The following is a 13,111-nucleotide window of genomic DNA, read 5'->3' as shown; positions in this document are numbered from 1 at the left end:
ATTGCACATATAAAAAGATTCAAGTTCAAATTTAATGAGGAATTTTTTTTGTTAATTGTTAACTTGTGATTCTGACCAATTCACATTAGTTTTGTCCGGTATAATCTATTTTCTTCTTTAAACGATTAGAATGCTGGATCGAACCAATTTAAAATTCGGTCATTAATTTTTTGGTTAAACTGATCGGTTTGGTTCGATTTTAACAACTATGAATAATACAACGTCAGTTTAATCTTATCAAATTATATCCTGTTACAGTGGGTAATCGGAGATTAATGGATTGGACTGATAAGATTGGCCCAAACGTTTGGAGGAGAGGACCTCCGATTGGATTCACGTCTGGGAGCTACCGTCCGACTTGTGTATGTGGAAGAATGGGGGGTGGTACCTGCAAAGACACTCCGATGCCTAAGTTAGCAAAGGGTTTTAGCAGGTTTAGAGAGTATTGAAACTTAGAGATACCTGAGGGGTGTCAGTGTATTTATAGTGGTGAACCAATAACCACCGTTGGAGTAGTTCCACCTTTTAAGGTGGATAACTCTCCCTTTATCTTAGGAAAGTTGAGATATGGCTCCTAGAAGTGGGTTGAGAGATTTTAGGGGCAGTTGCTTATTTGAATAAGGGTTATCTGCCAGCTAACCTTCGACCCCGACTTCCTTAGAGTGGAGTGTGTGTTGAATCCAACCTCTTCCGAGGAGGTCGGTGAGTAGCGAAGGCCAATCTTTGGATTGGGCCTTTTCGGCTGATTTGGGCCTGGGCCTTAGTGTTGGGTCAGAGTATGAACAGTGCCCCTACTCGAGTTCGATCTCTTTTACGAGTTGGATTCGAGTATTTGAACACGGACTTGTAGCCGACGTGATGCAGAAACCGACGTGATTTTAAAAACCGACGTGATTTAAAAATTTCTAACAGTCGCGTCTAATTAAACGTCGCGTCCGTTAAGGGTTTCGTATTTACACATGGGGAGCAGCTACATTGGTAACGGCGCGTATCTTAAATGATAGCCTCGTTTTACTGTTCTGCCCCTGGTGTATTTATAAATACTTTTCCCTCTATTTCTTCTGTCTCTTTCGTTGTCTGAAATTTCTTACTTCGAACCCTTATTTTCTCAAAGAGAAAGCTTTTCTAGCCTTCCTCCTTGCTGTGACTGTTGTTGCCTCTGTTCCTCTTCGCGTTCATCAACAAAGGTTAGTTCTCTATCTTTCTCCTTTTATCATTTACGCTTGATACCTTCTGCGTGTTTAGAAGGGATTTCTGTATGCTGTTTAGTGAATACGTTGGTTTAGTCGTCATTGTTTACTTGCACTTGAGAGAAGTTGTTTAGTCTTTTTAGAGGTCCTAAGTATGACCCTTTCCCATTTTTCTTTGTAGGTCTCGTCGCCTTTTCATCTATTTTTTTACCGAAAAAGATGTCTTCTCAAGTTTCTGAATAGGTAGATTACCGTTCTTGGGGAGGAACCCTTAGTAGATACAGACTACATCACCGACCTCCGCACCCATCATAGGATTTGTGTTCTTGATGAGGATGAACCCAAGTACGAGTTGATTACTCCGGGTCCTGAGGATCAGGTTTGTTTTGGGAAGGCTGCTGACGCTGATCCTCATTTCTTTTTTTTTTTTGTACGAGAGTCTTTTTACTCGCCTGGGGTTTTTTTTGCCTTTTTCTGACTTTGAGGTAGAGGTTTTGAACCACTGCCGAGTTGTTCCTACCCAACTTCACCCCAATTCTTGGGGTTTTATGAAAATTTACCAGCTTGTTAATCGAGAGCTGGATTTTCCGACGTCTTTGAGGATCTTTTTCTATCTCTTCCATATGACCAAACCCTTCAATGGACAAAATAATAAGCAACATTGGATCTCTTTCTGGGCCATTCAAGGTCGGAAAGTTTTTTCCATCTTTGATGAGTCTTTTTACGATTTTAAGAACTTCTTTTTTAAAGTCCTAACAGTGAAGGGTCACCATCCCTTCTTTCTTGATGAAAATTATTCTCCCCGCTTTTCTCTATACTGGTTGGAGACCTCTCCTGTGGAGAAATACGGCCTGGATGACTTGGATGAGGTTGAGGAAGCTGTTGTGGGGTTCTTCCGAGAAGTTTGGGGAAGAGCCCCTTATTTGGATACAAAAAGGTTTCTTCAGGGGTCTCCGAATTTTGTACGGACCCAATTAGGTAGCTTTATTGTTGCTTTCGATAGTTCCCGACTTGTAGTCTTCCGATTAGTTGTTTCTGACTTGTGGTAGTCTAACTCTTTTGTTTTCTTCTTTTCAGAGATAGTGAAGAAAGGTTCCAGTGCTTCTTACCAGAAGGTTCAGGATGCTAAAAGAAGGTTGCGGGCACGGGTTGATGCCGCGAGGGCTGCCGGCACTCTTCCTCCTCCTCCTCCTCCTCCTCCTCCTCGTGATCTGGGGACCTCCTCTCGTTTTATTATGGTAACTTCTGCTTCTGCCTCTTCTCTTCCTCCTCCCAATCTTCAGGCCCGAGCTTTTCCTGAACCTGAGAAGAAGAAGCATAAGATTTGGAGACCTCTTCTCGCCCAATTATGGTAACTTCTACTTCTGCCTCTTCTCTTCCTTCTTTTACCCTTCCTGCCCGAGCTTCCCCTGAACCTGAGAGGAAAAATTGCAAGACTTCAGGGTCAGGTGCTTCTTCCAGGGATTTTGATGGTCCCCAATTCGTTCGGAATCACATCTTTTCCTATACTCATATTAATATGGATGATGCTTTCATTCGAAACCATCTTAATATCCTGGTTCAGGGGAGTGTTCGGGCTACTGGGGTATGCACAAAACTTCTTGATATTTTTGAGAATACTCCCCTTAGCTCTTTAGGTTCTACCAAAAAAGTTGAAAAGCTGGTGGGGAGGATTTTTCTTTATCAAGAGGAAGAGAAGAGGCTTTTGGAGGAAGTTGCTAGCTTGAAGGAGGATAGGTCCCAACTTCAGGAGAGGGAGAAGAAGTTGATGGCCCAGTGTGCCATGGCGGAGGGCCTGAAGAAAAAGGCAGAGCAGAATTACATCAGGATCTTTACTGACAACATTGACCTTCAGCGGGAGTTGGAGAAAGGTCAGGAGACTTATCAGGATTTGGAGGACTACGTAGCGGAGAGCTCGGAGGAGGCCTGGAGGATCTTTAAGGAACAGGTCGGAGTTATTGCTCCTGGCCTGGACCTTTCTCTTCTTGATCTTGATAAGATTGTTGTGAATGGGGCTATCGTTTCTCCTCCCCGACCTGAGACGGATTCTGAGCTGAAGACCCGTATGCAATGACATGAAGAATCTCCTCCTCGTGAGGATCAACGAGAGGGATCTCAGCCGACGTCTTCAGGTGTTCCGACTCCTGCCGCTGAAGAGACTGCTCCGTCCTCCCCTGCTGCTGATCCGACCTCTCTTCCTTCTGATGACCCTTCATTTTCCTTCTTTTACTTAATTTGAGCTATTTGGGGCCTGGCTTGTGGGCCCCTTTGAACAAGTTATTATTTCTGTGGTGATTGCTCCTGACTTTTATTGGCCTTTTATGGCCATTAACAAAAAATGCTTTAATTCCTGTTCCCCTTTTTGGATAAGGGGCTTTAAGTTTAATTGCCGTGTACATGCTTTCCGCAATTTTTCCCTGTTAGGTTTTTTATAAAAAACCCTTTTGATCTTTTTGTTTTTGGAAAAACCTTTTATCTGGGCAGGCTGTGCTTCGTCTACATTGTCTTAGGTTTTCCAAAGACTTGAGCCAGCTTCTGCTTTTGATTTTTGATGATTTTCCTTTTTTCTCTTTTCGTATTGCTTATGAATTCAAATTTTTCTATCTGAATTGTTCATAACTTAGGTTATTTTCGTGATGCACTTCAAGTTTTCTCGATTTTTCTGACTTGTTAGTCGTAACACTTCCGAGTTATCATGATCTGCTTTTATAACCTCTTTATACCGACTTCTACTTCGTCATTTTATCCTGCCGACCACGTAAGTCGGGCATGGGACTTTTACGTTTTGTCAAGCTTAAGTCAGCACGTTTCGTAGGAAAAATAATAGTAACTTAATAGAATTTACAAAGAGATGTAGAAAAAGATATTTATTTATTGATGAATGTACTTTTTGCTACTAAGGGGTTGAAAATTGTTGCCCCTTAGTCTCCACTTTGATGCCTCGATAAAACCCCCTTCAGGAAAACTCTTCTTTTTAGGAAAAAAAACCATGAATTCGGGAAAAAGAGTACATCAAGGAGTGGAGTTCGCTTTTAACTATAGTACATTTTCATATTACAAGTATGCCACGACCTAGGTAGTTCGGCAGCGCTCAGGTCCTCGTCGTAGAAGCTCACCCTTGGATTTTGCTCGTTAATCTCCGCTGGTATCATGGCTTCTATGCCATAAGCAAGTCGAAAGGATGTTTCTCCTGTAGCAGACTGAGGTGTAGTCCGATAGGCCCATAGTACTAGAGGGAGTTCCTCAGCCCATGCTCCCTTTGCATCTTGCAACCTTTTCTTTAGTTCTACCAGTATAATTTTGTTAGCTGCCTCGGCTTGCCCATTTGCTTGTGGGTGCTATACCGAGGTGAACTGATGCTTGATTTTCATACTGGCTACTAGGTTTTTGAAGGTAGAGTTGGTGAAGTGAGTGCCATTATCAGAGGTGATGGAGTGGGGGACTCCATACCTTGTGATAATGTTCTTGTAGAGGAAGTTTCGATTTCTCTGGGCGGTGATGGTTGCCAATGGTTCTGCTTCAATCAATTTCGTGAAGTAGTCTACTCCCACTATTAGGTACTTTACTTGTCCAGGTGCTTAGGGAAAGGGTCCTAATAGGTCCAACCCCCACTTTGCAAAAGGCCATGGAGAAGTTATACTAATGAGCTCCTCAGGGGGAGCGACGTAGAAGTTTGCATGCACTTGGCATGGCTGACACCTCTTTACGAACTCGGTGGCATATTTCTGCAAGGTCGGCCAGTAGAACCCGGCTCGGATGACTTTTCTAGCCAACGACCTTGCTCCAAGATGATTTCCGCAGATACCATTATGAACCTCCTCTAAGACTTCCATTGTCCTGGAAGTCGGGACGCACTTTAACAATGGTGTAGATATTCCTCTTTTATAAAGGATATTTTTTTTTACCAAAGTGAAGTTTTGTGCTTCCCTCAGTATTTTCTTGGCATCTTTTTTGTCTTTGGGTAGGATGTCGAATTTCATATATTCGATTAGTGGGCTCATCTATCCAAGGTCCAATCCGGATACTTCAAGGACATCTTGTCTGGCCTCTGTTTTTGTAACTGAGGGTTCTTGGAGAGTTTCTTGGATCAGGCTTCTATTATTTCCTCCTGGCTTGGTACTTGCTAGTTTGGAGAGTGCATCCGCTCTACTGTTGAGATCCCGAGTTATGTGTTTGACCTCGGTCTCTGCAAAACGCCTAAGATGCTCCAAGGTTTTGTCTAAGTACCTCTTCATGTTGGGGTCTTTAGCCTGATACTCTCCATTTATTTAGGAGGTCACCACCTGAGAGTCGTTGAATACGACTACTTTGGTTGCACCGACTTCTTCTGCCAGCTTTAATCCTGCAATCAATGCTTCGTATTCTGCCTGATTATTAGAAGCTGAAAATTCAAATTTGAGGGAGACTTCTACTTGTATTCCCTCTTGGTTGACTAGTATTATGCCTGCACCACTTCCGACTTTGTTGGAGGAACCATCCACGTATAGCTCTCATGTAGTGGAAGCTTCCTCTTGATCCCCTGCATGTTCTACCACGAAGTTGGTGAGGCATTGGGCTTTGATTGCTGTCCGAGTTTCGTACTTGAGGTCGAACTCGGATAGCTCTATGGCCCATTGAACCATTATGCCCGCAATGTTCACTTTCTGAAGGATTTGCTTCATGGGCTGGTTCGTTCGAACTCTTATCATGTGTACTTGAAAGTAAGACCGTAACCTTCGAGAGGCTACTATTAAGGCATATGCAAACTTTTCAAGTTTTTGATACCTTAATTCAGAGCCTTGTAGAACTTTGCTGGTGAAGTATACAGGATGCTGTCCGACCTCGTCTTCCTGTATTAGAGCTGATGCTACAGCTTTGTCGGCTACAGACAAATACAGGACGAGTTCTTCCCTAACTTTAGGTCGGGTTAGAATGGGAAGTTGGCTTAAAAACCTTTTGAATTCCTGGAACGCTTCTTCGCACTCAGGAGTTCATTCGAACTGACATCTTTTTCTTAGTAGAGAGAAGAGTGGTAGGGATCTTAATGCTGATCTTGCCAAGAACCTGGAGAGAGCTGCGAGTCGGCCATTCAACTGCTGGACCTCCCTTAGGCAAGTCGGGCTTTTCATTTCTAAGACTGCTTTGCACTTGTCAGGATTGGCTTCAATCCCCCTTTGTGTAAGCATAAATCCTAGAAATTTTCCTGCCTCCACCGCGAAGGCGCATTTTGTGGGATTCAATCTCATCCTATGCATCCTAATGGTGTTGAAGACTTGCGAGAGGTCGGTCAAGAGGTCGGCCTCAACCTTGGTTTTTACTTGCATGTCGTCTACATAGACTTCCATTAAACTCCCAAGGTGAGGGGCGAACACCTTATTCATCAGCCTTTGGTATGTGGCCCTTGCATTTTTCAACCCGAAAGGCATGACCACATAGCAACAGTTTGCTTTTGGCATGATGAAAGATGTATTTTCTTGATCTGGCTCGTACATCGGGATTTGATTGTATCCCAAGTACGCGTCCATGAACGACAAGTATTGATACCCCGAACTAGAGTCTACTAAGATATCAATGTTAGGAAGTGGATATAGGTCTTTAGGCCACACCTTGTTCAGGTCAGTGTAGTCGACGCACATCCTCCATTTGCCGTTTTTCTTTTTGACCAGCACTACATTTGCGAACCAAGATGGATATTTAACCTCCTTGATGAAGCCGGCTTCTAGGAGGGCTCTTACTTGCTCTTCCACCACTTGAGCTCGTTCAGGTCCGAGCTTTTGCCTTCTTTGCTGAACAGGTCACGATCCGGGGTATACTGACAGTTTGTGTGACATGAGCTCGGGATCTATACCTGGCATGTCGGAGGCTTTCCAGGCGAAGATGTCGAAATTCTCTTGTAGGAGCCTTATAAGCTTCTGCTTCAAATCTTCTTTCAGGCTGGCTCCTATGTTGGTATTTTTTCCTCCCTCTTTTCCAAACTGTACCTCCTCAATTTTTCCCCCGGGTTGTGGTCGCAACTCTTCTTTAGCTCTGATCCCTCCGAGCTCAATGGTGTGTACCTCCTAACCTTTTTCTCTCAAGTTTAGGCTTTCTTTGTAGCATTTTCTTGCCAATTTCTGGTCTCCCCTAATCGTTGCTATTCCCTCTGGTGTTGGGAATTTCATGCAAAGGTGGGGGGTGGACACTATTGCTCCTAGCCGATTTAGGGTAGTTCTGCCTATTAGGGCATTGTAGGCTGAACCCACATCGACGACTATGAAGTCGATACTCAGAGTTTTGGATTTCACCCCTTTTCCAAAAGTTGTGTGGAGGGGTATGAATCCTAGTGGCTTTATTGGTGTATCCCCCAACCCATATAGGGTATCGGAGTAAGCTCTTAACTCCTTTTCATCCAGCCCCAGCTTACCAAATGCCGGCTTGAATAGGATGTCGGCTGAGCTTTCCTGATCTACCAAGGTTCTGTGGAGATGGGCATTGGCCAGGATCATAGTGATCACTACTGGATCATCATGTCCGGGAACTATGCCTTGCCCATCTTCTTTAGTGAAAGAGATGGTTGGGAAGTCGGGGACTTCGCCTCCGACTTAGTAGACTTCCTTCAGATACCTTTTTCGAGATTACTTTGTGAGGCCACCTCTAGAAAACCCTCCTGAGATCATGTGTATATATCTTTCTGGGGTCTGTGGTGGCGGGTCTCTTCGGTCCTCGTCGTCTCACTTTCTCTTGGCATGATGGTCCGACTTTTCTATGAGATATCTATCCAGTCAACCTTCTCTGGCCAGCTTTTCTATCACATTTTTAAGGTCGTAACAATCATTTGTTGAGTGACCATATAGCTTATGGTACTCACAGTAGTCGCTACGACTCCCCCCTTTTGTTTTTGATAGGCCTAGGGGGAGGTAGTCTTTCAGTATGACACATTTCTCTGTATACATCGACCAGGAAAATTCGTAGAGGAGTATAGGAATGATATCTCCTAGGCCTTTCAGGGCCCACTTCCTCTTTCTTCTTGGGTTATTTCTCTCTTTCTTTTGATGAGTGAGAGTACCCAGGTCGCCAGCTTGTCTCTCGAAGCCTGGCATTTTTCTCCATGTTGATGTACTTCTCAACTCTCTCCTGTACATCACTCAGGGAGGTAGGGTGCCTTTTTGAGATGGACTGGGAGAAGGGGCCTTCTCGGAGTCCGTTTACCAGACCCATAATTACTGCCTCCGTGGGCAGATCCTGAATCTCCAAGCACGCTTTGTTGAACCTTTCTATGTAATCCCTTAAAGGTTCTCCGACCTCTTGTTTTACTCCCAAGAGGCTCGGTGCATGCTTTACCTTATCCTTTTGGATTGAGAATCGCATGAGGAACTTTCGCGAGAGGTCGTCGAAACTACTGACGGACCTCGGGGGAGACTGTCGAACCACTTCATCGCTGCTTTAGCCAAGGTTGTCGGGAAAGCCTTGCAGCGAGTAGCATCAGAAGCGTCGGCCAGGTACATCTGACTTTTAAAATTGCTTAAATGATGCTTTTGATCCGTAGTTCCGTCACAGAGATCCATATCAGGGCTTTTAAAGTTTCTGGGCACTTTTTCCCTCATTATGTCCTCATTGAATGGATCTTCTCCTCCCAAGGGAGAGTCTTCTCGGTCACTGTGAGAGTTTCAACCTTTGAGAGCGGACTCTAGTTTTAGGAGCTTTTCTTCAAGCTCCTTTCGTCGCTTTATCTTGTTCCTCAGATTTCTCTCTGCTTCTCATTGTCATTCCAGCTCTTGCTCCAACTGCTCCAGGTGCCCTTGGTGGCCATGGAACAGTCCCATGAAGTCAGCTGCATGGGGCTGCCCCTCCTTTCCTGATTCGCGCCCCTCAAAGAAATTTCCCTTTTGGTCTTTTATTCCCGAGGTGCCTTCTTTGTTCTGATTGGTCACCCCTTGGTGGGTGACTATCGCGCTGTCATTATACCAGCGTCCTGATTCTCTTGCTCAGAATCGGACGCTGTGTTTCCATCCTCGTTGAATTCATCCGCCATCATTAGTTGATCTCTAGGTCTCTGGCAACGGCACCAATGTTACGGTGGGTAACCAGAGATTAATGGACCGGACTGATAAGATTGGCCCAAACGTTTGGAGGAAAGGACCTCCGACTGGATTCACGTCTGGGAGCTACTGTCTGACTTATGTATGTGGAAGAATGGGGGTGGTACTTGCAAAGACACTCCGATGCCTAAGTTAGCAAAGGGTTTTAACAGGTTTAGAGAGTATTGGAACTTAGAGATACCTGAAGGGTGTTAGTGTATTTATAGTGGGGAACCAATAACCACCATTGGAGTAGTTCCACCTTTTAAGGTGAATAACCGTCCCTTTATCTTAAGAAAGTTGAGATATGGCTCCTGGAAGTGGGTTGAGAGATTTTAGGGGCAGTTGCTTATTTGAATAAAGGTTATATGTCAGCTAACCTTCGACCCCGACTTCCTTAGAGTGGAGTGTCTGTTGAATCCGACCTCTTCCAAGGAGGTCGGTGAGTAGCGAAGGCCAATCTTTAGATTAGATCTTTTCAGCTTATTTGGGCCTGGGCCTTAGTGTTGGGTCAGGGTATGAACATATCCCATATGTGATAGAAGGATCAAGATTTTTTTGCATTTAAAAAGTTGATAGAGTGATAAAATAAAAAATAATTATTCTTAAATTAAGATAATAAAAGATGATTGTTACAATTTACGATACTCTTTTATTGTTTGGAATTTTAAAACTTCATAAAATTTTATAAAAAAATTACACAAACTACTTTATCTCTATACTAAATTTATTTAAAAAATTTGACAAAATTCACTCTCTTGTACCAAAACCTCTTCACCTCCAACATTTTCTCTCTAATACCAAAACTTTTCTCTCTCTCTCTCATTCATGAGAATGGATTCGATAAAAGTTAATTTTACATAATAATAAAAATCTCTTCTTATTAAATTCTATCTAGTATAAGATAAATATATATATATAATATATATTTTTGACAAATATCACAAATGTTTTCTATGTTTTTTTGATGAATAATTTGACTGTAGAAAATTACTCCTTAATTTTGACACTCATTTGTTTTCAATTTACTCCACTGTTCCTCTTCTTCTTTGGGCTCTGTCAATTTTGGCATCGCTTTGCTCTCTGTTTGGGATCATACTGCTCATTCTTTATCTTCAAAATCTCAGTTTATTCTTCGATTTCAAGATCTCATCTCATTCTTTGTTGAAAATTTTTTATGGTCAATAAGTGTCAAAATAAATAGTATTTTTTACGGTTAATAAGTATCATAGAAAATATATTCTCAAATTTTTCTAACAAATTATTTTTTACAGCCAATATTTATCAAAAATAAGATTTAAACTTTTTTCACAATTACTTGTATGTTAAAAATACTATTTTTGACAAAATTTTTATTTAACATATTTTCATAGTTAAAATAGTGTCAAAATTTATTTTTTTGACGAATTTTAATTCTTTTTTTACACATATAACCCTAAAAAATAATCCATATTGTTGTAGTGAATTATGTATGCTTTAATTTATAAAAATGTTTAGGAAATAATTAAAATTTATTCTATGGTTAGTTTATTTTGTGTTTTCAATTATTACTAGAATATCTAGATAATTTTAAATATAACAATTGTATAATTATATATGTTAAGTTAAATAAAAAAATTATTTTATTATCTTCCTAATGTTAGCAATATATTTATATGAAATTTTTTTTGTTACTTTTATGTCTTATATACTTTTTTCCACACTTGAAATTTTTAGACTCATTCCTACAAATTTGTTCTATTTGAATAACCCTAAATTTTAGACATTAAAATTTATTATTAATCATTATATACTTTGCTGTTTAATTGGTTGTTTGAGTTTGTAAATCGATTGCTAATATTAATAGAGACATTCTTATTTTTATAAAATAAAGGACAAATCACTCAAATAAAATATTTGGGTTCCAAAATTATGGAAATACAATTTTTGCAGTTTTGATAAAAAAATACAATTTTTTACAAAATTATATAAACCGTTGAAGGAGTTCCACGATTTTTAAATACACATAAATCGTTGGAGGGATTCCACGGTTTACGTTTATGTTGTATTTGGCCAGAAACCGTAGCAGAAGTTCCACGGTTTCTGTTGGAATCGAAAATAAACATAAACCGTGGAAGGGTCTTAGAGTAAGTAGTGTGATGGTTGAGATTCAATTTTTACAAATTTACAAATGGAAGAGGAAGAGAATTTAAATACAAATTAGAAAGATATAATTAAATACAAAAAAGAGTACTCAGAAAGATAATTTAAATTTATGTGTTAAAATTTAGTAATTTTTGTTATAATTTTTAGTACTTTTTTTATATTTAATTATATTTTTCTAATGGAATATATATTATAAAAATTAACAATAGTAAAAATAATATATACTAATTTAAGAACACATAATAAAAAAATATACAAAATCAAATAAAAAATAAGATTCTATAAAAAAGGTATTAATAAAAATAATTAAAAAATTTATATGAATAACGAATAATAAAAATTCTATTAAAAAAATACAATAATATACATCAATGAACATAAAAAAAATTTCTAAACAAAAATATCCATACTATTAACCAGAAAAATAAATAAAAGATAGATAAAAAATCAAAACTTAATAAAGAGTACTAATAATAATATTAAAAAAATATTTATTTGTAAACTAAGCCATAAAAAAAATTCAAAAATTTTTATGATTATTTTTTTGTATCTCTTGTTATAAATGAGATTAAATAACAAAATTGAAGAATTTATTTTTTTTTCTTACCAATTTTGTCATTTAATCTCATTTACAATAAGAGATACAAAAAAAATAATCATAAAAGTTCTTGAACTTTTTTTTATGGATATGGTTTACAAATAAATATTTTTATAATATTATTGTTAGTACTCTTTGTTAAGTTTTGATTTTTTATCTATCTTTTATTTATTTTTCTGGTTAATAATATGGATATTTTTGTTTAGAGGTTTTTTATGTTCATTGATGTATATTATTGTATTTTTTTAATAGAATTTTTATTATTCGTTATTCATATAAATTTTTTAATTATTTTTATTAATACCTTTTTTATATAATCTTATTTTTTATTTGATTTTGTATATTTTTTTATTATGTTTTCTTAAATTAGTATATATTATTTTTACTATTGTTAATTTTTATAATATATTTTTTTTTTTTATATTTAATTATATCTTTCTAATTTATATTTAAATTCTCATCCCCTTCTATTTGTAAATATGTGAAAATGACTCTCAATCATCATACTACTCACTCTAAGTTAGTATGTATAGTGCAACCATAAACTGCTAGACCCCTTCCACTTTCACGGTTTATGCTTATTTTCAATTCCAACAGAACTCGTGAAGCCCCTGCCACAGGTTTTGGCCAAATGCAACATGAACCTAAACTGTGGAACCTCTAACGGTTTATGTGCATTTAGAAATTGCGAAACCCCTTCAGCGGTTTACATAATTTCGTAGAAAGTTGTATTTTCGTATCCAAATTACAAAAATTGTATTTTCGTAATTTTGGAAGCCAAATATTTTATTTGGGTGATTTGCCCTAAAATAAACTACAAGAGTATTTGAGTATTTTAAATTGAAATTTAAAATCATGTTTTTTAATTCATTTAAACAAACTTAATCCTACATAATGTATTTCTATTTATTAAAATCAAATTCAATTTCTTCTTTCAAATTCAATAAAACAAACTTAATTATATAGCAAGTATTTTTATCATTTTAAAATGACCTAAATGTGTATTTTAGTCTTTTAAAATCAAACATAAATTTCTAACATTTTATATCCATTAAATAACATCAATCCTAAAAAATATTTTGTCTTTTCAAGATTAATCTTAAATAAGATATTTTAAAATTTTAGTATTAAATTTAAATTTC

This window comes from Arachis ipaensis, chromosome B05 (genome assembly GCF_000816755.2).
Source record: "Arachis ipaensis cultivar K30076 chromosome B05, Araip1.1, whole genome shotgun sequence".
NCBI lineage: Eukaryota > Viridiplantae > Streptophyta > Magnoliopsida > Fabales > Fabaceae > Arachis > Arachis ipaensis.
The sequence above is the reverse complement of the archived record's forward strand: the minus strand, read 5'-3'. Positions refer to the sequence as shown.